Consider the following 27,134-nt stretch of genomic DNA (forward strand, 5'->3'; position numbering starts at 1 on the left):
GCATCACATACTTTTAGGAAGTCTATACTCTGAAAAATAGAAAATGAGCATTGGCTACAGTTTGAAGAAAGGAGCACCTGCATACATTACTAGTGTGTGTGTCAAAAATGGTACAACTGTTGGGGAAAAGTTTAGTGGTTCTTCGATAAGCTAAACCCAGTATATGTTTCAGCAACTCCTATAGACAAATATTCACAGAAACATTATTCACAATATACGGTGTGAATAACCTTATGTTTATTAACTGACAAAGACATAAACCAAATGTAATATATATAGGCTATGTCACTGATTTGACAATAACAAGTAATGATATCTTGATAAATATAGATAAACCTTGATAACCTTACACTTAAGGGAAAAGACAAGTACAAAAGGCCACATGTTGTATAATTCCATTTATATGAAATGTCAAGAACAGGCAAATCCACAGAGGATTAGTTGTTTCCAGGGGCTAGGAAAAGGGTAGAATAGGGAGTGACTGCTTAATGAGTACAGAGCCTCCCTTTTGGGTGATGAAAATGTTCTGGAACTCAGTAGTAGTAGTGATTGCACAACATCCTAAATAAACTAACAACCACAGAATTGTACACTTTAAAATAGTTTAAATGGTGATTTTAGGTTGCAAGCGTATGACCATCATTTTCAACAAGTAAAAGATACAGAAACATATTAGCATGCTAACGCTGATCAAACAAAACCTGAAGTACCTAAATGAATTTCAGAAAGAGCTGATTTCAAAATAAGGAAAATTACCAAGGATTTAAAGGGGAACTACATAATGATAAAAGGTCAAGTCTCCAAGATGGCATAAAAACTTCATATACATGCAACTACCGAAAGAACATCAAAGTACTTGAGGCATAAGCTGGTAGAAATTCAAGGAAAAATATACAAAGTCACTATTATATTCAGGATATCAACACCTCTCTTTCAGTAATTGATAAATGAAGCAGGCAGAAAATCAATAAGAATATAGTTCATTTGGATAGTTCCATAAATCAACGGGATCTGATTGAATATACAACTCACATATCCAGCAGCAGCAGAATGTACATTCTTCTCACACTCACGTGGAATATTCATCAAAATGGACCAGATTCTGGTTCATAAAACATACCTGAACAAATTTAAGCAAATGTAAATTGTCTGTTGCACCACAGTACAATTAAACTAGATGTGAATAACAGAAAGACAACTGGAAAACCCCAAATATTTGGAGAATAAACATAATATATAAAACAAAGAATAAATCTTCAAATACTTTTAAGTATTTTGAATGAAATTAAAATACAAGTGTAACTTATGAATATTGTTGTGATGCCACATGAATAGTTCTTACATCAAAAACACATATATTACAAAAGAAAAATCTAAAATCAATAATCTAACCTTCCACCTATGAAACTTAGGAAGAAAGAGGAGCTATTTAAGCAAAATGTAAGTAGAAGAAAAAGAAACAATAGAACTTAAAGCAGAAACCAAGAGAATTGAAAACAGAAATACATAGAGAAATGATCAATAAAATTGTCACTTCCAGTGAAGCTAAGCAAAGAGAGAGAAAATACAAGGTTTTTTTAATACTAAACATGAAGCAGGGCCATAAGCACTGATTCCCGTGGAGACTAAAAAGATAACAAAAGAGATGACATGAACAAGTCTATGTCCACACCTTGGATAACTCAGGTTAGAAACACTGATTCATTAAAAGACTGAATCAAAACTTACCCAAGGAAAAATAGTCAGAACAGGTACAAATGTATTGAAGAAATTGAATGAATAGCTAATAATGTTTCACAAAAAACAAGGCACCAGGCAAAGGTGGTTTCGCCGGTGAATTTCATCAAATATTAAGGAAAACATGATGCCAAGTCTGTGATATCTATTCCAGAAAATATACACAGAGAAACAATTCCTAATTCATTCCATGAAGACAACATTAGTATAATATCTAAAACAGATAAATACATTGCAAGAAAGGAAAGCTACATAATTTCTATCACAAACATGGAGACAAAAATCCTCAACAAAATATTAGCAAAATTGAATCCAACAATGCATAAAACGAATTATACAGCATGACTAAATGGAGTTTGTTTCACGTATGCAAGACTATATCACCATTTGAAAACCAATTAATCAAAGAATTTTCCATTACGAATAGGCTGAAGAAAAATCCTATGGACATATAAATTGCTGCTGGAAAAAATATTTGACAAAATCCAGTGTTAGTTCATGAAAAAAAAAAAAAAACTCTCACCCAACTAGGAAGTTCCTTCATTTGATAAATAATATCTAAAGAAAAACTACAACTAACATCGTACTTAATAGTGAGGAAGAGAATACTTTCCTTTTAAGATCAAGAAAAATGCAAGGCTATTCTCTCATCACTCCTGTTCAACATTGTAATTCACATCCTAGCTAGTAGGATAATAAAGAAAGAGGAGAGGAGAGGAGAGGAGAGGAGAGGAGAGGAGAGGAGAGGAGAGGAGAGGAGAGGAAAGGAGAGGAGAGGAGGGGATGAAAAGAAAAGAATAGAAAAGATTCCCTTGATATCTGCAGAGTTTATTATAAGATTACACTAGTTCCAGTTGCAATTGATAATGTCTTGGGAGAAATACTTTGAGACTCTCCAAGCCCTGTTTCTTCTCAAATGTTCAGTCACCAATTATAGCATCCAATGGTGAAATTATCTGTAATAATTAACATTATGGTACTTTCCAAAGAATGATATTCTATTTCCCTTTTTCTCTCTACATTTATTAATTGAAGTTTTACTGTAAGGAAGATCTGTCTTATCTTCCTTATTTATTTATCCAATTATTCAATTCTTTATTTATAGCATTATGTACTAATGTATTTTTGTTTTATTCTATGGGTTAAAATGCAGTATATTCTCCTCCTCCGAGAAATATAATATAACTCTCCAATTCCTAAGCATGGGCTAAGCATATTGACTTCTTTGCACTGAATATAGTATGGGGGCCAGCAAGGTGGGGTAAAGCCACCACTTGCCATGCCAACATCCCATGTGAGTGCTGATTCAAGCCCTAGCTGCTCCAATTCCAATCCAGCTCCCTGAGAATGTCAAAGGAAAGTAGCCGAATATGCCTCAAGTATTTGGGCCCCTGCCATGCATGTAGGTCACCCGGATGAAGCTCCTGCCTCCTGGCTTTGGCCTGGCGCAGCCCTGGCCATTGTTCCGTTAGTATAATGGCCATTGTTCCCACTGGAGGAGTGAACTGGTAGAGGAAAGATTTTCTCTCTCTCTCTCTCTCTCTCTGCCTCTCTCTCTGTAACTTTGATTTTCAAGTAAATTATAAAAATAAGAAGAAAGTATGGAAAAGGGAGAAAATGTAAACTTGAGAAAACTGACAAACATTACCTCAGCCAGGTGATCAAAGCTGACATCATTAGTTTTTAGTATGTACCATTGATAAAATGTGTTGCCCAGAGCACTTCATATCTATGCTCTTTTTTACACCACTCATGTCCTAGTTTGATTTTGAGAAAAACTACTTGGTTTTTCAAATCTATATTCAGAGAAGTTATACAAAATACTCAATCAGTAGTCTTCAAAACTGTAAAAGTTATCAAAAACAAAATTTGACATTTTCCCAAAGTCAACATAAGGAGACATGACATTGAATGTAATGCAGCAACCTGGATGTGATCTTAGAAGATAAAAAAAATATTTCATTTAAAGCTAAGGAAAGGGGCTGGCGCTGTGGCATAGCGGGTAAAGCCACTGCCTGCAGTGCCAGCATCCCATATGGGGGCCGATTCGAGTCCCGGCTGCTCCACTTCCAATCCGGCTCTCTGATATGGTCTGAGAAAGCAGTAGATGGCTCAACTCCTTGGGATCCTGCTTCCACATGGGAGACCTGGAGAAAGCTCCTGTTCCTGGTTTCAGATCGGAGCAGCTCTGCCTGTTGCAGCCATCTGGTCAGTGAAGCATTGGATGGAAGATCTCTCTCTCTCTTTCTGCCTCTGCCTCTCTGTAACTCTGCCTTTGAATAAAATAAATAAATCTTTAAAAAACATAAAACTAAGGAAATATAATAAACTGTGGAACTTGATTAATAATAATCTATCAGTATTATCTCATTAATTGCAATAAATGTAATATACTAATATGTTGTTAATAATAGGAGAAACTGAGTGTTTCTCTGTACTAGGAACTCTCTGTACTATTTTTTCATCACTCAGTAATTCTAAATAGAGTTGCTATTAATTTTTAAGTTAATCTCAAGCTACAAATGACTCCTAAGAAAGCACATATGAAATGCCTGGTGTTCCCAAGGGCAGTTAGGTATAGAAGTTATTCTAAAGGAGTCCCTAATGAAATGGGCTAGTTAACATGGAAATAGTTTGAGGCATATTATGACAAGTTCTGATATCCTGGATGTTTGAGAGACAATATGAGAGTAATTTGGAATATGTTGAATTTAAAAATGTCTATGTCTCTGGAAACCAGAATTATATTAGCATCTTACACAAGGCACAAATAAAATCAAGTAACTGATAAAACAAAACTAGTAAAAACTTATTCTTGTAAAGTAAAAATTAAGTAGGAAACACTTTGCTTTTGCAAAGCGACTTTAGCATGTCTTTACAATATCTATTGGTAGCTTTTGTCTTAATCATGTTAATTGCTAAAGCAATATTCTTTGAATGGAGTATTTTGCAGTGCAGGGGAGAAACAAAATATTCCCAAAGTGGTGACTAATAGTTGGCACCCACAATTCAGGGTCTACAAAACCGTCAGTGTGGTTTTGTAGGAATCCATTGCTAAGAGCTTAGTCCAGAAAGCTTTGTGTGGAGAAGTGTCCTTGAGAAAGTAAGGTCTTAGGTAAGCCAAATACCATGGTTGAGAAGCACTCTGGGCAGAAGAGATGGGAAACCTAGATTCTGATTCTCTAGTCTGGCTAGGAGACTGAGTTACTCTACGATACTCAGGGAAAACAGTAGCAACAAAACCACCCCTTCCACTTTATCAAATTGAGCTACCTGGATTACTTATCAGGTTTGACCCTGAAGAGTCCTTGACCCAGTTCACAAACTTTTTTATTCATACTGCAGAAGAAGAATGAAGAGAAGAATTACGTTGTCAAAATTTTACAGAGTCTATTTCATAATTTACAGTGTGGATTATGTCATTTATGCTAAAGCTGTATGTAGATATTAGACTACTTCCAAAAAATTAAATATTTGAGATTTAAAAAATAATTAATATGCTTTTTAAGTTCCAATGCCACTAATGACTGAATTCACCTTATTCCTTTTTTTTTTTTTTTGACAGGCAGAGTTAGTGAGAGAGAGACAGAGAAAAAGGTCTTCCTTCCATTGCTTCACCCTCCAAATGGCCACTACGACCGGCGCGCTGCAGCAATCTGAAGCCAGGAGCCAGGTGCCTCCTCCTGGTCTCCCATGCAGGTGCAGGGCCCAAGCACTTGGGCCATCCTCCACTGCACTCCCTGGCCACAGCAGAGAGCTGGACTGGAAGAGGAGCAACCAGGACAGAATCCAGCACCACAACCAGTACTAGAACCCAGGGTGCCAGCGCCACAGGTGGAGGATTAGCCTAGCGAGCCGTGGCACCGTCCTCACCTTATTCTTATAAAGACACAAATAAAACATTTTATAGTTAATCATATATTAAGAATTATGTGATCCATGATATATTATTAATATATTATGTAACAATGATACTTTTTATCAATTTATCTACTAAAAGTGTACCTTGTAGGAAAAACAATTAACATAAAGTCATAATCCCATGATGGGCAAATACATTCTACATCTTTGTCCATACTTATTTTACAAAGTTATCTTAGTGTGCATCTATTTTTGTTATATATAATATGCTTCACTTTTTTCTAAACTTCATATCATGTGAAAAACATTTTTTCCATAATGTTTCAACCTTCCTAGCTAAAATTGTAATGTTTGCATATTATTCCTAGGAATTTGTATCATATAAGTTATTTATCTGAGATATTTTGATTAATTCTGATTTTTAATTACTTGTAATAAAGAGGTAACCAAAAATAAAGCTCTTTTTCTGGTTAAGATGCTGAAATACCATACCTATCACCATATAAAAAAATCAACTCAAATGGATCAGACCTAAATATAAGACCTGAGAATATGAAGTTCCTGGAGGAAAATTTAGGGAAAACATTCCAAGACATTGGTGTAGGAGATGACATCTTGGATAAGAAATAGGCAACAAAAGTAAAACTAAACAAATGGGACTATATCAAAATCAGAAGCCTTGGCACAGAAATGTAATTATCAATAGAGTGAAGAAACATTCAACAGAATGGGAAAAATATTTGCAAACCACCTACCTGACAAAGAATTAATATCCAGAATATATAAGCAACTTAAAAAACTCAACAAGAAATACAATCAATCCAGTTGAGAAGTGGGCAAAGTACTTCAATAGGCAGTTTTGAAAAGAAGAAATACAAATGGCCAACAAATACATGAAACAGATGCTCATCATCACTAGCCATCAGGGAAATGCAAATCAAAATCACAATGAGATATCACCTCAGCCTTGTCAGAATGGCTAAAATCCCAAACACTGAGTAACAAATGCTGGCAAGGATGTGGAAAATAGGGAACACTTAGACATTGTTGGTGCAGCCACTGTGGGAAAAAAGTGTGGAAATTTCTTTTTTTATAAACATTTATTTATTTATTCGAAAGGCAGAGTTACAAAGAGAGAGAAGAAGAAAGAGAGAGAGAGAGAGAGATCTTTCATCCATTGGTTCACTCCCCAAATGGCCACAACAGAGAAGACTGAGCCCAGGCTTAAGCCAAGGTCAGGAGCCTCTTCCAGGACTCCCATGTGGGTACAGGGGCCCAAGCACTTGGATCATCTTCTGCTGCTTCCCAGGCCACAGCAGAGAGCTGGATTGGAAGTGGAGCAGCTGGGACTTAAATCGATCTCATATGAGATGTTGGCGCTGCAGGCTGGAGCTTTAACCCACTGATCCACAGCACTGACCCTGGAGATTTCTTCAAAAAATAGAAACAGACTTGCTATATGATCCAACAATACCACAACTAGGTATATACACAAAAGCCTTGAAAACAGTGAATCAAAGAGATACCTGCACCACAATGTCTATGGCAGCACTGTTTACAATAGCCAACATTTGGAACAAACAAACATCTCTAGCATCAGATGAATGGATAAAGAAAATGGGGTATATATACACAATGTAGTATTATTCAGCTATTAAAAAAGAATGAAATTCTACCATCTGCAGCAAAATGGATGCAACTGGAGGACATGATGTTGAGTGAAATAAACTGGACCCAGAAACACAAGTACTGCATGTCATCCCTTATATGTGGGAGCTAAAATTAAAAAAAAATACAAGCATAAAAAAGGAAAACGATAAAGAAATTATGGTATATTTACACTATGGAAAACTACATGGTGATAAAATATGAAATCCTGTCTTTTGCAACAAAATGGATTCAACTGCAAACCATTATACTTAGTGAAATAATCAAGTCCAAAAAAGACAAATACTACATGATTACCCTGATTAGGGGTAACTAATAGAGTACCTAAATTATAATGTATTGGAGTAAAATTGACATTTTGAGACTCAATGATTGTTTACAGCCCTTGTCTCTACTGTTAAGAAACAATGTGTTTTTTTTTTTTCTTCATACCATTTGTTGAACTCTTTACTTAGTGTAGGGTTAACATATGAGTATAAAGTAAACTGAAAATAGACCTTTTTAAAAATTAAGAATGGGAATAGGAGAGGGAGGAGGAAGAAGGGCCAGAGCCTGGGCAGGAAGGAGAGAAGAATCACTATGTTCCTAAATCTGGTTATAGGAAATACATGAAATTTCTATGCCTTAAATAAAATTAAAAAGAAAATTAAAAAGAAAATATAAAAAAGAAAAATGTCTGTGTGTATCAGTATTGCTGCAAATAAAGTTTTGTGAAACTTTTAGACCTTTGCCAAACCAATGGTGAAGAATTTTATCCTGCAATAGTTTTAATGATTTGTGATTCTTTAAAATTTACTGTATTTGAGTTAAATGGTCATTTTTTCCATTCAATTATTGTTTATAACCATTGTCTGTGTTCTCACTAAACTGGGGTCTTTTTGCTTTTTATTTGTGAAACTTCTTATTTGGTCAAGTATTAAGCCTTTTTACTGTAATGTAATTTTAAAATATGTTATCTCAAAAACTACAAAAAAGAAAGAAAGGAAGAACAGAGGATGGGAGGGAAAGAGAGAAGAGAAGGAAAGAGGAAGAAGATTTCATTATATTCTTGGAATTGTATCTATAAATCATATTGGATCTGTTAAAAACTAATTAAAAATTAAAATAATAAATAAATAATGAAACACACTTTGTTACTCTGTTTCTCTCGGTGAATGCAATTAGAATTCCCGTGGAGGATGCATAGGGGAACTATCTGAGAATTCTGCAAAGTAAATAATAGCAGGTTAATTGTGAAAGGAAATAAAACATCAAAGTACAACCAATCCAGCAGAGAATTTCTTGTACTATTTTCCTTTCTGTATATGTCCTCTCCTATACTCAAAAGTAACAAAACATCCAGAACTTCACAATTGGTATTGACTGAAAGAACACCAAGAGAAGTGCTATCCTTTTGATCCAAGAACCAGGAATGAGAGTCTTTACAGAAAGTGAAATTGGGGAAAAATCTCTAGCATTTGTTTTGTTTTGTTTTGTTTTCTAACTCTGTCTTCCAAGGAAGCCAAGTCCATATGGTACAAAAATGCAGTGATTGCAACAGCAATAGTAGCCAAGCTGGAAACTAAAATTCTCAGAGAGGGGACTACTTCCATTTGAACAAAAGAATTGTGGTCTGCAGAATGTGGGAGGAAATTGTATTGCATTTTCTGTTACTCTACCTTCCCTTGGCTTATCTTGGAGGCAACCTCAGTCGGAAGAATTGCATGGCATCGTGGAGAGACTAAAAAGCCCAGGAGAAAGAGCATGGGATAGTCAGTGGCCCAGAAGGAACACAAAGAGGAGGATTCTTGGGAAAGGGAGACTGCAAAGATCTTTATGAGTTTTTAAACTTACTTCCAAGCTATACATGTGTGGATCTGATCCTCAAAAGCGTTGAGAATTGAATTACCTCCGAGAACTGCCTAGGTTCCAGACAGGCTGCTGAGCAGTGGCCATATTGAACAGATACGAATAGCATCACAAAAGCAGTACAAAGCCAACTCAAGATGGCCATATAGAAAAGTCCAATGCTAGCTGCATCCTCCGCCGAGGTACTCCAAAGCAGCTATCTCTATAGGTCATTGCTCAAGGAAGAGTGTTAGAGGCAGTAGAAGATAAGTAGGGACATAATGTGACATCTATAACATAGAGACTTGGAGAGAGTAGAAAGAGGAAGACCCCCCTGGGCCAGGGGATTCCCTGTTGCAGGGGAAAGGGTGAATAGGAGAGCATATACAGAGCCCATTTGTGCAGACCTATCATCTGAGCAATTCTGCTGTTACAGACCAGCAGCTCAGTGAAGAGAGCTGCCTCAAAAACTTGGGGGTCCAGTGTTCTGGTATAAGAGGTTAAGCCACCATCTGCAATGTTGGCATCCCATATGGGCACCAGTTTGAGTCCCAACTGCTCCACTTTGAATCCAGCTTCCTGCTAATGCCCGTGGAAAAATATGACCAGAGTGCTTGGGTCCTTGCACCCATGTAGAAGACCAGGAAGAAGCTCCTAGCTCCTGGCTTCATCCTGGCCCAGCCCCAGCCATTGTGGTCATTTGGGGAGTGAACCAGCAGATAGAAGACCTCTCTCTCTCTCTCTCCCCCCCTATCTATTTCTCTATCTCTCTGTAATTCTGACTCTCAAATAAAATAAATCAACCTTAAAACAAAAGACTTGGAGCTTCTGGACTTCAGAGGGGGAGCCCACCCCGCTTCCCCCACTGCATACAGCAGGGATTGTAGCAGAAAGCCACCATCTTGAAAGGGTAGTGGCTCATAAGAAGTTCTTGCCTTCTTTCTTTCCAGGGACCCAGAAATATCCCCGCATTCTAGCAAGGCAGACCGGGCCTCATGGGTCCAGCTGGGCCCAGAGCCAAGGCTTACAAAGCAGTCTGTATTGCAGTGGACAGTGGAGGCAGGGAAGTTGGGCTAACCATTTATACTCTGGAAATTAGCAGATAAGCCCCAATGGAATTAATAGCCATCCTCTATCTCATGGTCTCCCTTCCCCCAAACATTGCAGACTTCCCTGCGTTTTGAGGATAGATCTCATAGTAGAGTCAGGGACACACATGGTGTATGTTGGTGCTCTGGATGGTGCACACATCTTGGTGGTTGAAGTGTGCTGGCACTGTGATTGCACTCTAAGCTGTGCATCAGCTAGTTTATGCTGGCACAGAGAAAACCAGTGACTTGGAACAAACCAGTCAGCTCAAAAATCCCCTCCACTTGCTGACTGTAGCCAGAGGCACACTTGTAACGTGAGAAAAGAAATATGGCTCCCCAAAAGGAACACATAGCTACAGAACACTCCATTCCACAGCCACAGAATACACATTCCTTTCATCAATGTATGGAACATTCTCTAGGATAGACCATATACTGGGCCATAAAATGTGTCTGAACAAACTCAAGAAAAATTGAAATCATACCATATAACGTTTCTGACCACACTGGAATGAAGCTGGAAATTACCAACAAAAGACTCTAAAAATACATATAAACATATGGAGACTGAACAATATGCTCCTGAAAGAACAGTGGGTCAGAGAATAACCCAAAAGAGAAATCAAAAAAGTTGCTTGAAACAAATGAAAATGAAACACAACATATCAAAACTTATGGGATATAGCAGAAACAGAATTAATAGGAAAATTTATAGAACTAAGTGCATCAAAAATTTGGAACAATATAAAATAATTAATTTAACAATGTATCTGAAGGACCTAGAAAAACAAGAATAAATCAAACCCCAAATTAGTACAAAGAAACAAATAACAAAATTTAGGGAAGAAATAAATATAATAGAAATCAAAAAGACTATACAAAAGATCAGTGAAATGAAGAGCCGGTAAGTTTTTGGGAAAAAAAAAATGAATAAGGTGTCGGCACTGTGGTGCAGTGGATTGAAGCCCTGGCCTGAAGCACCAGCATCCCATATGGGCACCAGTTCTAGTCCCGGCTGCTCCACTTCCAATACAGCTCTCTGCTATGGCCTGGGAAAGCAGTAGAAGATGGCCCAAGTCTTTGGGCCCCTGTACCCACATGGGAGACCCGGAAGAAGCTCCTGGCTCCTAGCTTCAGATCAGAGCAGCTCCGGTCATTGTGGCAAGTTGGGGAGTGAACCAGCAGATGGAAAACTTCTCTCTCTGTCTCTACCTCTCTCCGTTACTCTGTCTTTCAAATAAATAAAATAAATCTTTGGAAAAAAAGGATAAGCCATTGACCTAACTCACCAAAAAAAGGGGAGAAGACTTAAATTAGTAAAATCAGAGATTAAATAGGATATGTTACCACTGATATCATTGAAATACAAGGAATCATTTTATTACAGACAACTATACGCCAACAAATTGGAAAATCTAGAAGAAATAAACAGATTTGTGTACACATATAATTTACCACAACTCAAGCACAAAGACATAGAAAACCTAAATAGACAAATAACCACGGGTGATATCAAATAAGTAATAAAGAGCCTCCCAACAAAGAATAACTCAGGACTGGGTGGCTTCACTGCTGAATTCTACCACACTTTAAAGGAAGAACTAATGTCACTTATTCTTAAAGTATTTAAAAAATTGAAAAGGAGAGAACCTTTCCAAACTCATTCTCTGAGTTATGCATTACCTCAGTTCCAGAACTAGACACAAATACAACAAAAAGAGAGCTATAGACCAGTATTCCTGATGAAATTTGATGCAAAAATCCTAAACAAAACAATAAATCCAACAACATATCAAAAACATCATCTACCCTGACCAAGTGGAATTTATCTCAAAGATGCAGGGATGGTTCAAAATATGTATATCAATAAGCATGTTATCACATCAATGAAACGAAGCTTAAAAACTGTAAGATTATCTCAATAGACACAGAGAAAACATTTGATAAAATATAACATCCTTTCACGATAAAACTTTAAAATTTGGGGAATAGTAGGAACATATCACAGCATAATCAAGGCAATATATGAGAAACCCACAGCCAGCATTATCTTGAATGGGGAAAAGCTGGAATCATTTCCACTGAGATCCAGAACCGGACAAGAATGCCCACTTGCAACACTGTTATTCACCATAGCTCTGCATGTTTTAACTAGAGCCATTAGGCAAGAAAATGTAATCAAAAAGATAAAAATTTGAAAGGAGGAAGTCAATATATTGCAATTTGCAAGTGACATGATCCTTTTATATATGGGAACCAGAAGACTCCTCTGAGAGACTATTGGAACTTATAAGAGAATTCAGAAAAGTGGCAAGATATAAAATCAACAAACAAAATTCAATAGCATTGCTATATAGCAACAATGTTCTCTCAAAGAACTTATAAGATCAGTCTCATTCATCATAGCTACAAAAAATTAAATATACAGGGATAAATGTGAAAAATCTCTACAATGAAAATTACAAAATACTAATGAAAGATATAGAAGTAGACACACATGAAAAATAGCAAATGCTTTCATGTTCCTGAATTGGAAGAATTAATATCATCAAAATGTCCATACTACCCAGAGCAATTTACAGATTCTGTATGATCACAAACAAAATTCCAAGGATTATTCACAGAACTAGAAAAAACAATCCAAAAATTTATATGGAAACACAAATGACTCCAAATAGTCAAAACAATATTAAACAACAACAACAATAAAAAAAAACAGAGGCATCACATTACCAGATTTCGAGACATACTATATGGCTGTTGCAATCAAAACATCCTAGTTCTAGTACAAAAATAGACATGTGGACCAAAGGAACAGAATAGGATATCTGGAAGCCAGTCCATACATCTATAGCCAACTAATCTTTGACAAATGAACTATATCATTTCCTGGAGAAAGGACAGTCTCTTCAACAAACTGTGCTAGGATAATTGGATTTCCACACACAGAAACTTGAAGCAAGAGCCCTACCTTACACCCTATACAAAAGTCAACTAATAATGGACCAAGGAGCTAAACTTAAGACCTGAAATCATCAAACTACTACAGAAAAACATAGGGGAAACATTGGAAAACATTGGCCTGGACAAAATATTCTTAGATGAGACCTCAGAAGCACAAGTAATTAAAGCAAAAATACATGAATGGGATGACATCAAGATAAGAAGCTTCTACACTGTAAATGAAATAATTAACAATATTAAGAGGCACCTGACAGAATGGGAGAAAATATATGCAAACTATACATCTGATAAAGGATTAATAATGAAATTTGTAAGGAACTCAAGAAACTCAACAACAAAACAATCCAGTTAAGAAACAGACAAAGGGGCTGGTGCAGCGGCTCAATAGGCTAATCCTCCTCCTGCGGCGCCGGCACACCAGGTTCTAGTCCCAGTCGGGGCGCCGGATTCTGTCCCAGTCGCCCCTCTTCCAGTCTAGCTCTCTGCTGTGGCCCAGGAGTGCAGTGGAGGATGGCCCAAGTGCTTGGGCCCTGTACCCGTGTGGGAGACCAGGAGAAGCGCCTGGCTCCTGGCTTCGGATCAGGGTGGTGCGCCGGCCGCAGCAGCCATTGGGGGGTGAACCAACGGAAAAAAGGAAGACCTTTCTCTCTGTCTCTCTCTCTCACTGTCCACTCTGCCTGTCAAAAAAGAAGAAAATAAATAGACAAAGGCTATGAACAAGCATTTTTTGAAGGATGAAATACAAATGGCCAACAGATACATGAAGAAATTCTCATGATTCAATCAATGAAATGCAAATAAAATGAGGGGCCAGCATTGTTGTGTAGCAGGTAAAGCTGCTGCCTGCAACACAAGCATCCCATATGAGCACCAGTTCAAGTCCCTACTGCTCTACTTCTGATCTAGCTCCCTGCTAATGTGCCTGGGAAAGCAGCAGATGACCCAAGTCCTTGGGCCCCCATACCCACATGGAAGACCTAGAAAAAGTTTGTTGCTCATAGCTTCGGTCTGGCCCATCCCTGGCCTTTGCATCCATTTGGGGCGTGAACCAGAAGATGGAAGATATTCTCTCTCTCTCTCGCTCTCTCTCTCTCTTTCTTGATCTCCCCCCCCCACCAATTCTGCCTCTACAATAAATACATAAATAATCTTAGAAAAATACAATGAGATACCATCACACTCCAGTAGAATAGCTATTATCCGAAAAATATTTTTAAAAATCACAAATACTGGCAAGGATGTGGAGAAAAATGTCCTCTCATATACTTTTGCTGGGAATGAAAATTTGTACCATTATTTTGGAAAACAGTATGAAAATTCCTCAGAAACCTAATAAGAAATCTACCACATGACACAGTTGCCCCACTCTTGGGAATATATCAAAAAGAAATAAAATCAGCATATGAAAGATATGCCTACATTTCCCATGTTTATACAGCTCAATTCACAATAGCAGAGATGTGGAATCAACCCAGATGTTCAGCAATTGATAACTGGATAAAGAACATATGCTATATATACATGATAGAATATTACTCAGTCATAAAAAAGAATGAAATCCTGATATTTGCAACAAAATGGATGGAACTGGAGATCATTATACTAATGAAATAAGCCAGACTGAGGAAGATAAATATCACATGTTTTCTGTTATCTGTGGAAGTCAATATATATAGCAAGTATAAAAATTGCAGTGGTGCCATATCATTTGGTATTTATTTATAAATATTGCTTCACTGAATCATATCATGCAAATGATAATATATTCTTCTTTCCCCACGTTATGACTACTGTCATGAAACCTTCACTCTGTGATATTAATATCTCTGTTTTCAAAAAAAAGATATATATGTGTAGGTATACACATTTGAAATTAATGGGGAAAAACGCTTTAAAAGTTGCAAAATATTTTTAAAGATTTATTTATTTATTTGAAAGGCAGAATTACACATAGAGGCAGAGAGAGAGAGAGAGAGAGAGAGAGAGTGAAGGAGGTCTTCCATCTGCTGGTTCACTCCCCAAGTGGCCGCAATGGTAGGAACTGGGCCCATCCAAAGCCAGGAGCTTCTTCTGGGTCTCCCACATGAGCGCAGGTGCCCAAGGACTTGTGCCGTCTTCTACTGCTTTCCCAGGCCATAGCAGAGAGCTGGATCAGAAGTGGAACAGCCAGGACTTGAACCAGCGCTCATATGGGACACCAGTACTGTAGGTGGTGGCTTTACCTTCTATGCCCCAAAAGTTGTAAAAATAATTTTGAAAGACATTAAAAATTAAACTGATATTACAACTGCAACCCACAGGAAGTAGATGGGAACTTGAGAACTGAAGCCTTGAAAACAAAACTTATTTACGTTCTCAATGGAACTAGAACATGACCTAGCAATTCATGACATAAGGTTTAAAATGTCCAGACTATAATAAAAATGCAATTACTCAGGATACAAAGAATCAGGAAAATCTCAACAACTAACTACTGAAAAAAAATCAAAATATGCCAATCCTGAGATGACCTATACTTTACAATTATTTGAAAATAATTTTTAAACAATTATTATAACCAAAAAGTAGAGAAGAATGCTCTAGAAATAAATGGAAAGTTAGAAGGACATAGAAGGAAATAAGAAACTATAAAACATAATAAAACAGAAATTTTTTGCTTGAAGATTACAAGTCCAATAAAACATTCACTGAAGGCACCAAATGTCAGATTGGAAATAAGACAGGAAAAAAATAATCTGAAGATAGAATAATATAAATCATCCGATGTGAAGAAAAGAGAGAGAAAAGAAAGATGAATAGAAGCTCAAATAATTATGGGACCATACCAAAAGTTCTGATATTCATGCCATCGGAGTTCCTCAAAGTAAAGAGAAAGAATGATGAGCAGAAAAATAAGTTTGAAGAAATATGTTTGCTAACTCTCCAAAATCAGTGACAGGCATATTCACAGAGCCAGAAAACTCTGCCAGCTCTCGAAAGGACACACACAAAGAAATCCACATCTAGATACATAGTAACTAAACTTCTAACAAGTAGAAGTAAGGGAAAACTCTTGAAAATGATCAGAGAAAGCTAATGCGTTCCTTGTGCGGAAATAAAGATTCAAAGGACTGTAAATTGTGTCATCAGAAACCATGAAGAAAAGAAGACATCTTTGAAGTGATGAAATAGCCGTCAACCTAGAATTCCACTTTTGTGACAGTAATTCTTAGGAATGAGGCTGAAATAAAAACATTTCTCAGAAGAATGAAAAATAAAAGAATTCATCACCAACAGATCAGCTCTAAAAGAAATGAGGAAGGAAGTTCTTTAGACAAAAGGAAAATAATTACAGGGAGTAACTTGGAACATCAGGGATGAAGTAAGAGAAACAGCAAGATAAATATTTTTAAATGTAATTTTTTTCTTTTCTAAGTGCTTTAAAATGATAACACTATGGTGTGAAATTTTCAATCTATATAGATGTAACATATGTGATAACTATAGCATAAAGAAGAGTAAAAGAACCTATATGGTGATATGTAAGTTTTCTACGCTACTCTTGAAATGGTAAAAATATTAATTCTGAGTAGACTGAAATTATATATATGGCCCTTCAGTGTGTGAGTGCATAGCAACTATTTTACATCCATACAATGGAATATCACTCAGCAACAGAAAATAATGAATGACACACATATACAACTTGAATGAATCTCAAAGGTATTATTCTGAATGGAAGAAGCCAATCTCAAAAGTGACATACTGCATTCTCCACTTATATAACATTCCTAAAGTAACAAAATTACAGAGGTGGAGAACAGCTTAGTTGTTCCTAGGGTTTAGGGATGATAGGAGTGGGGGGAAGGACTATGGGTGACTGTACAGGAGTACCCGAAAGAGATCTTACTATGATGAAATCTTGAAAACAGTGATGTTTACACAAATCTACACATGCAATTAAATGACATAAAACTCTAGTCACATTCTACAAATACTAAATTATTGGTTTGGATATTGTACTCTAAATATATAAGATGTCAATATGTTGAGAAACTGAATGAAGGATACAGTGTTTCCTTGAAGAAAGGTATCTTTGAAAATGAATGTATGTCTCTCCCAGTTTCATTACCCTAAGATAACTACTATTAATGGTACAATATACATTGCTCTAGGTCAGGGATCAGAAAACTTCCCTGACAAATAGCAAATATTTCAGGATTTGTGTGTCATAACATGAAACCTGCGTTGGACCATTTGTAAGCAAATGACCACGGCTGTGTTCTAATAATATTTGATTTACAAAAACATGTAGCGGGACTGAATTTGACCCATGGTCTATTGTTTTACAAGTCCTGTTTTAGATGTTAAGTGCATCTTAGATATATAATATACCACATTTAAGTGATATTTATATTTTAGATTTATATATAACATGCATCTATAGTCATACTTTGTGCATGTTTCATATGCATTATTGTAATAATATTTTACAATTGCTTATTGCACTTAGCAATACATCCTGCACATCTTTTTGTGTCAGAAATAGATCAGGGCCGGCACGTAGCTCACTTGGCTAATCCTCCGTCTGCGGTGCTGGAATCCCATATGGGTGCCGGCTTCTAGTCTCTGTTGCTCCTCTTCCGGTCCAGCTCTCTGTTGTGGCCCAGGAAGGCAGTGGAGGATGGCCCAGGTGCTTGGGCACCTGCATCCACGTGGGAGACCAGGAGGAGGCACCTGGCTCCTGGCTTTGGGCTGGTGTAGCTCCAGCCTTAGCGGCCATTTGGGGAGTGAACCAACAGAAGGAAAACCTTTCTCTCTGTCTCTCCCTCTCACTGTCTGTAACTCTACTTGTCAAATAAATAAATACAAAATTAAAAAAAAATCAATGTGTTGCAGTATTTTACTATGAGATCCATGCACATGAGGGGCTCTAAAAAGTCATGAATAATTGACCTTATGAAAAATCTATGCAGGGTCAGCGCTGTGGCATAGCTGGTAAAAGCCACCACCTGCAGTTCAAGTATTGGCTGCTCCACTTCCGATCTAGCTCTTTGCTATGGCCTGGGAAAGCAGTAGAAGATGGCCCAAGTCCTTGGGCCCCTGCACCCACGTGGGAGACCCAGAAGAAACTCCTGGCTCCTGGCTTCAGATCAGCTCAGACTAGCCATTGCAACCATTTGGGGAGTAAACCAGCAGATGGAAGACTTCTCTCTTTTTCTTTCTCTGCCTCTGCCTCTCTGTAACTCTACTTTCCAAATAAATAAATAAATCTTTAAAAAAAAGAAAAAGAAAAATCTATGCATATAAGGGGCCTTCACAAAACTCATGGAAATGTGTGTTAAGAGAATATTATGCATAGTTTTCAAAAATTTTTGCACCAGCATTAACTTTTTTTAAAGCTTTTATTTAATGAATATAAATTTCATAGGTACAACTTTAGGAATATATGGTTCTTCCCCTAATACCTACCATCTTACCCCCACTCCATCCCACCTCCTACTTCCTCTCCCATCCCATTCTTCATTAAGATTCATTTTTAATTATCTTTATATAAAGAAGACCAACTCTAAACTAAGTAAAGATTTCAACAGTTTGCACCCACCCACACACACAACGTATAAAGTACAGTTTGAGAACAAGTTTTGTAGTTAATTCTCATAGTACAACTCACTAAGGAAAGAGTTCCTACATGGGGAGTAAGTACACAGTGACTTCTGTTGTTAATTTAACAATTAACACTCCTATTTATGACATCAGTGATCACCCGAGGCTCTTGCTAAGAGCTGCCAAAGCTACGGAAGCCTTTTATGACCACAAACTCCATCAGTATTTAGACATAGCCATAAGCAAAGTAGAAGTTCTCTCCTCCCTTCAGGAAAAAAGTACATCCTTCTTTGATGGCCCCTTCTTTCCACTGGGATCTTACTCAGAGATCTTTCATGAAAGTCACTTTTTGCCACAGTGACTTGGCTTTCCACCCAGCATAAACTTTTCTCTTAATTCCATTTTCTTTGAACTTTTTGAAGTATTCTCAAATATATTTAATCATTTCTGTGGGAGATCCAGAAGAAGCTTCTTATTCCTGGCTTTGGTCTGACCCAGCCCTGGCTGTCGCAGCCATTTGAGAAGTGAACCAGTGGATGGGAGATTTTTATCTCTCTCTCTCTCTCTCTCTCTCTCTCTCTCTCCTCTCTCTCTCTCTCTGTGTGTGTGTTCTCTGTGTGTGTGTGTGTGTGTGTGTCTTCCTTTCTCTCTGTAACTCGTTCAATAAATAAATAAATCTGAACACAGATGAGACTGGGAATGTACAAGGTGATATGTCCATAGGCTTTTTTAAATCATTTTATATTTTTTCTCATTTTTTAAAAGATGTATTTGAAAGACAGAGTCACACAAGAGAGAGAGGTAGAGACAAAGAGAGAGACTGTCCATTCACTGGTTCACCCACCAAATAGCCCCAGTGGCTGGAGCTGGGCCTATCTGAAGCCAGGAGACAGCCTGGACTCGAGCTAGCACCCATATGGGATGCCAGCCCTAATAAATAAATCTTTTTAAAAATTCTAACTTTTTACAAATAAGATGACTGTTACATTAAATATCTCCTCATATTATTTTTACTTCTGCAAATATTTCCATGGAGACTAATTTTAACTTACAGATTTTTAAATTAGTAAAATATTTTTAATGAATATTATTGCTTTTAATGTTCCAGTTGCACTTTTCTGTTTATTCTGTCAGTTGTCAGGCTAGTATTTGGTTTGCCAATATCTCTTTATACTTTCACAGGGCTCTTTCATTTACAGAGTATTTACCAAAAGACTCTCATTTGCCTTTGTAGAAAAGCTATTGGCCAAAGAGAAACAAATAGTCATTATTACCTCATCTTGAGTTAAGGAACAAGAAGCATGCAGCATTTAACTGACTTTTCCAATATTGCAGGGCAAGTGAGTATCCAAAAAGGGAATAGAAACCAAGACTCTTTTTTTTTTTTTTTTTGACAAGCAGAGTGGACAGTGAGAGAGAGAGACAGAGAGAAAGGTCTTCCTTTGCCGTTGGTTCTCCCTCCAATGGCCGCCACGGCCGAGAAACCAAGACTCTTAATCCTCATAGGGATCACTTTTCTCTCATATGGTCTAGATATCATTTTGGTCTTAGTATAGTACTTAAAAATAAATGGACAAAGGACAGAATTAGGAAGTTGACAGAAGACATGGAAATAGTCATTAGATACATGAAGAGCAGTTCAGCTCATATATCTAAATTCAAATTAGAACAGGACAATTTTTTCACTTATCAGATGCATATGTTAAACAATGCGAAAGCATCGAATGTTGGCAAGGGATACAGTATGCAGCATTCCCAAGAACTGATTGTGCTGGTTTCTATTGGAATTTGAAATGTACCAACTCTTTGATCCAGTAATTATATAGGAATTTGTCCTTCAGAAATATCTGGATAATTGCAGAAAGATGCACACATACACACAGTAGGGAGAGACATAGAGTAATGTCTGATTACAAAACTGTTTGGTATCAGGAAAAGTTGGAAACAATCTCAATGTCAATCAAGAAAGGGCAAATTAAATAGAATACTATGCTGCTCTTAAGAGGAGTGCAGTCAATCTGTATGTACTCAAGTGGAAATGGATTCATGATCTACTAAGATAAAGGATACAACAAAACAAAATCCCATTCTGTAAAACTAAAATGCTATCTATGCAAATATTTAGGCATATACATATTAATATGTATTAGGAAGTAAATAAATATGAAAGAAATAGTCCAAAGTGCTAATTGACTACATGTGGGGAATGAAATTGGGGGTTTGAGCACCCTCTTCATTTCTTTTTTTCAAAGATTTTATTTATTTATTTATTTGAGAGGTAGAGAGTTACAGACAGTCGGGGTAGGGGTGGTCTTCCTTCTGCTGGTTCACTCCTCAAATGGCCATAACCGCTGGAGCTGTGCCAATCTGAAGCCAGGAGCCGGGTGCTTCTTCCTGGTCCCCCATGAGGGTGCAGGGACCCAAGCTCCTGGGCCATTTTCTACTGCTTTCCTAGGCCACTGGAGAGAGCTGGATTGGAAGAGGAGCAACCGGGACTAGAACTGGTGCCCATATGGGATGCCAGCACCGCAGGTGGAGGATTAACCAAGTGAGCCAAGGCGCTGGCCCCCTTGCTTTTATATTTGACGGAAATTTTGTGGATCACTGTTTGAAAATAAAAATCTATTCATTCATTTTTGCCTGGAATTAATGTCTCTATAAATGCCTTTGAGATAAACTCTTCATAGAGAAATTTCTCTGAAAGTACATGCATAATTCCAGTAAACTAAGAATTAAATTCTGTGCCCTGAGTGAACCATTAGTAGCACTAACGTAGGAAATTTTTTAAAGATTTACTTATTTATTTACTTGAAAGGCAGAGTTAGAGAAGCAGAGAGAGAGAAAGAAAAAGTTTCCATCTGTTGATTCACTCCCCCAAATGGCCACAATGGTCATAACTACGCCTATCTGAAGCCAGGAGCCAGGAGCTTCCTCCAGGTCTCCCACTCAAGTACAGGGACCCAAGGACTTGGGCCATCTTCTACTGCTTTCCCAGGCCATAGCAGAGTTGGATCGGAAGTGGAGCATCTGGGACTCGAACCAACACCCATTTGGGAGGCCAGTACTGCAGGAGGTGGTTTTACCCTCTATGCCACGATGTTGGCCCCTGTAAGAAAGCTTTGACAATGGCATTACCCTATCTATTAGTGTTCTCATCTGTCCTTGCAGACAACATTGACCATATTTTTCACTACAGATGTGTATCTAAATCCGGTCCTTATTCTAGTCATCCTGTGTGTCCTGGTTTCAAGCTTTATCTCTCCACAGATAGAGCACTTTTGCTAATTTGCAGAAAACCACAGTCCATTCATCATACCATTCAATTGCAGAGATGGACCTGCTTTGGGTGAGGATGAGTTGAGAATGTGAACAGTGTGAAAAGGACTTTTGTGAAGGCATGCAAAGGTGGCATGAAGCTAGCACCTGCCTTGTTGATATAACATTCTAGACAATTCTCAGAGCTTTGGCAGACTTATGTTACACTATCTCACCACATAAGGCACTGTTCTGGGAGATGACTAGCCTAACTGAGACATTAATTTCTACTACTGCCAGTGTTAAATAGAGTGACAAGGAAAATGGTGCTCAGGTCTAAACACTCTAAAATGAACACTGGTTAGAAGTAATTGAAATATAAGTGACATGAGGGGATTGTAAAAGAGGATGTAATTGCTTAAATGAGTTCAAGGCTCCTAATCCAGAAAAAAATCACATAGCAAAAATTGGGAGTAAGGGTCAACCCACTTGGTTTCAGGCAGTCCTGGAGGATGAAGGAGATGGTTGAAAGCTGAAGACAGTTCCCAGAGTAAGCACTTTCACAAAATAGAAGAGGATGGTTTTGACTAATCACATATAAACTTCTTGGTATCAGAAGAGATTTAAAGAATGAGTTAAAGACTAGATACAGAAACATGTATATACTTGGAACAAACATCCATTCATTAAGAATAAGTGATGATAAATCAACCTAGTTTGTTTTTGTTTGTAGTTTTAACAAGGTACCCACAGGGGAGATTAGAGTGTGGATATTCAATAAGGCATTTGACAAGCAACATCTTGGTCATATTATTTTAGTAGCTAGAGGAGAATAGTGTTGGGATTCATAATTGCCTGAAGGTCAACTCTGAAAAGTAACAACTAGTTAAACCACACACTGTTTTATCAAATATCTGGCTGAATATCAAAAAGATGTATTAATCTGATTGTATTTATGAGTGTGAGGAAGGAGAGCAAATGGCCTGAATTTTTTATAAAAACCTCAGTTTCAAATATTTTGTCCCAGTGTCCCCAGACACCATCAAAATGATCAAAATGTCCTGGAAATTCCAAAATTTTTGCATCTAAAATACATCCACCAGACTTCCTTTCACAACGGGATGTGGCACAGAGTAGCTTTGCCAGATTATATACGCCAGTTAAGAGTTTGTAAATTAATCATCATTGGTGAGGAATATGGTTGTTCCAGCAACTGTACACAATGATGAAAATAGAGGAGCAAGAGTACCAGCAAGAAAACTGGCTTCAATAAGAGTGATAGGGCAGTGCTAGATAGAAGGAGAGCTATTTATATTTAGTTCTCTGCTTATACAAGTCATTACTTTAGATCCTCAAACTTCCCAAACTTTCTGGGTTACAAAATCAGAGAAGACTTAATAATATTGGACAATTCACTTATGTTTAAGAGCTATCTTTTGGTCATTGAGGCAGTTATTCAGAAATAAGACAAGGAAGATGTCTGGTGTTTGACACTGGTTGACCTTCAGTAAGCTGCCCAAAGTCATCTTCTAATGCTCTAGGGAACTGTGGAAAAAATATTAGTTTAAGAGGTCAGGCAGATCCTGGTTCAAATCCTAGATTCAGATTACTCAGTTGGGTAATCTTGAGCAAGTTATTTAGTCACTCAAACTTTGGCTTCCAAATACATAAACTATAAGGTAAAATAATGATATTCATCTCATGTAACTGATAAATATTAAATAAGAATACATATAAATAATATATCTGACACATATTAAGAACTCAATAAACTGAACTTCCATCTCATTTCCTCGTGAACTTGCTTTTCCATCACAGTTCTCTTTTCCCAATAAATGGCCTTGCTATCCATCAAGTAGCTCAAAGTAAAAACTTGGATAGAATCCTGAATTCCTAATACTTTCATCACCCTCTTTATCATTGATATACATAAATCATAAAATCCAGCAATTTGTAAGTTATTTAACTCTCTCTGCCATTGTTACCTCCTAAATATTTCCCAAATTTATCCACATCTCTTCATTCTTACTATGTCCTTAGTCTCAGCCACCAACATCTTTCACTTCCATCTAACCACAGTGTCTTGCTATCTCTATTTCTAGTTTTGTTTATTCTAATCCATTTTTATTTCAAAAAGCTGCCTAAGTGATTTTTTATAATACTCAAAGCTTATCATGTCACTCAATTACTTAGAATCTGTAAATGGGCTCTCACTTTTCTTATGAATATCTTTAAAGCAGCTCTCAAGGACCTGGAGTCATAACTCCTACCATTCTTTCAGATCTGTCAACTTAATGTTCCTTATTCTGAGAAATTTTCGTTGATCCAGGTATTAGCTTGACTGTCACATCCTCAGAAAGGCCTTCTTTAAAAAGTAGGTTTCTCTCCTCCTTTCTTATATACCATGTGCTTCCAAAGCTCTTCTTTGCTGCTCTTTGTGCACTTATAGTAGTAGCAAACATATAGCACAGGCTATTTTCTAGGAACTAGTCTAAGCAATTTAGATCTATTATCCAATGTAATCCTCACAACAAGCCTGTGTACTAGGTGCTATTTTTATTCCCAGTTTCCAGGTGAGGAAACGAGCACACAGGAGAAAGTTATTTACCCAGGGTCATATAGAGCTAAGGTTTTGAACATAGACAGTTTGGCCCCAGAATCTATGCTCTTCTCAACTACTATACTTTGTTGTTTCTAACTTCCATAAATTACTTATGGAATCACACTGGATTATATGACCTGCTTTATGCCTTTGTGATTTATCACTATATCTGCCAGTGCTCAGCATAGTCCCAGGAACCTAATCAGCATTTCATAAATGTTCATTAGATATATAAACTAATATTTATTGAATGGAACTATAAGAGTATTATTATTGAATTATAGTATAAATACTACCTATAATTATCATTCTATACACCTATCTCAAACATCATCTATTTCATTAAGATTTCTATGACCCATGCCTTACCTTGGCAGATTTCTTGGCTCCCATCTTCGTGCTCTCAAATTAACTATGCTATAATCAGTCTTGCTCAAGAGTTTGGAAGGTTTTGAAGACAGCAAATGTATAACTTATTCTTGGATCTACAGTTTTAGTTTCAAGAGTACTTGCCATATTCTAGTTGCTCAATCATTGTTAATGAACAGGAGGAAGAAAGGAAGATATATAAGTGGATGACAGATGACAGAAAGGTAATAGATATTATTATTTCCACAAATGAAAATATAAAAATAAATTAAAACCTAATACGATGAACATGCATATAGTTCTGTCCAGGGTTCCAAATAACTAACACCTGAGAATTCAGGAAGTTGGTGCTTGGCATTCGAAGATGATTCCAGAGCCCACAGCATTTATACTAAACCACCATGCACCCCCGGTAGATAATAAAATAGTCATTTAGAAATCCATTAGGAAAAAGGAGCAAGAGAAAATTTGCACCTATCTTTCATCCCTTGACGGAAAAAAAATTACAGCACTTTGAAGAAACACTTCCTAGAATAAAAAGACTGCTGAACAAGCAGGAAGTCTTTTGTCTTTTGACCATATGGGAAGACTGCTTTTTGGTCTGCAGCCACAGGTTTCACAGCAGGTACTCATAGAACACATTTTCAACAGTTGGACTAACCCAGGTCTTTGCTCCAGGAAACAGATACACACACACGCACGCGGACATGCACACACTTTTCCATTCCCCTCATTTCTGATTAACATGAAGCAGGCAGCTCTATCTGACCTGCTGTTTCTCAATAGGCTATAGCCCATGTATTGAAAAAATAAGTCAGTCTTAAGAAATCCTTGAGCTAAGATATTGTTCTCATTGATGTAATATAATGTTATTCAAATCATAGACAGTCACTAGCATTTTACAGATAATGACTTTTTATATGGTTACTCCCAAATCTACAAGTGCTAGACACTTAAGTTACCATACCTTCATTTATCTTTTAGCAAATATTAATAAGAATAGCTAATACATACATCTACTGCATTTTACACAAATATTATTAATTTATTTTCTAAAACACCAACAAAACAGATATCATTATCCTGCTTTCAAATATAAGAAAAGTCAAGTACAAGAGAGGCCATTCGGGGCTGGCGCTGTGGCTCAGCGGGTTAATGCCCTGGCCTGAAGCGCTGGCATCCTATATGGGCACTGGTTCTAGTTCTGGCTGCTCCTTTTCCGATCCAGCTCTCTGCTATGGCCTAGGAAAGCAGTGGAAGATGGCCCAAGTCCTTGGGCCCCTGCACCCACATGGGAGACCAGGAAGAAGCTCCTGGCTCCTGGATTTGGATCAGCACAGCTTCAGCCGTTGCGGCCAATTGGGGAGTGAAGCAACAGATGGAATCTCTCTCTCTCTGCCTCTCCTCTCTCTGTCTAACTCTGACTTTCAAATAAATAAATAAATCTTTTTTATAAAAAAAAAGAGAGGCCATTTAATTTGTGTAAGGTGACACCTAAGAATTAAAGGAATTAAAGGTAGGGTTAAAACACAGGCTTTCTGGCTTCAGAAACTAATTATTCTCTCTAATTAGCTTAAGTTGCTGCTTGAGATGCCCTCATCCCATATCCACCTCTGGAGTGCCTGGTTCAGGTCCCAGTTCCTTGGCTTCTGATCCAGCTCCCTGCTAATGAACATCTTAGGAAGCAAAAGATAATGGTTCAGGTACTTGAGCTTCTGCTACCCACATGGAAGACCCAGATGGACTCGTTGAGCTCCTAGCTTTGGCCTGTCCCAACCCTGGCTGTTGTGGGCTTTTGGGGAGTGAAACAAAAGACAGAAGATCTGGTTTCTCTCTCTCCCTCTCTCTCTCTCTCTCTCTCTCATATAAAATGAAAATAAACAAAAATTTTAAACATTTTGAATTTCTCCAGTTATAGTCGCAGCAGTAGGCTAATTTGGGTATTCAATAAATTCCAAAATAATGACTGAGCATGTACTAGGTGCTTATCACAGTACTGTGCTAAATATAAAAAAAGCATTAGAAACAATCTTTACCTTCAAAGAATATATATATAGTCTATTAGAAATGACTTACACATATAAAAAACACAATATCATTAAAATATTCAGGATAATGTCCATTGCAAATAGTTTGTCCTGGTGTCCCTATAAATCCTGGAAATGTCTCAGAAA

Source organism: Oryctolagus cuniculus, chromosome X (assembly GCF_964237555.1).
Source record: "Oryctolagus cuniculus chromosome X, mOryCun1.1, whole genome shotgun sequence".
Lineage (NCBI taxonomy): Eukaryota > Metazoa > Chordata > Mammalia > Lagomorpha > Leporidae > Oryctolagus > Oryctolagus cuniculus.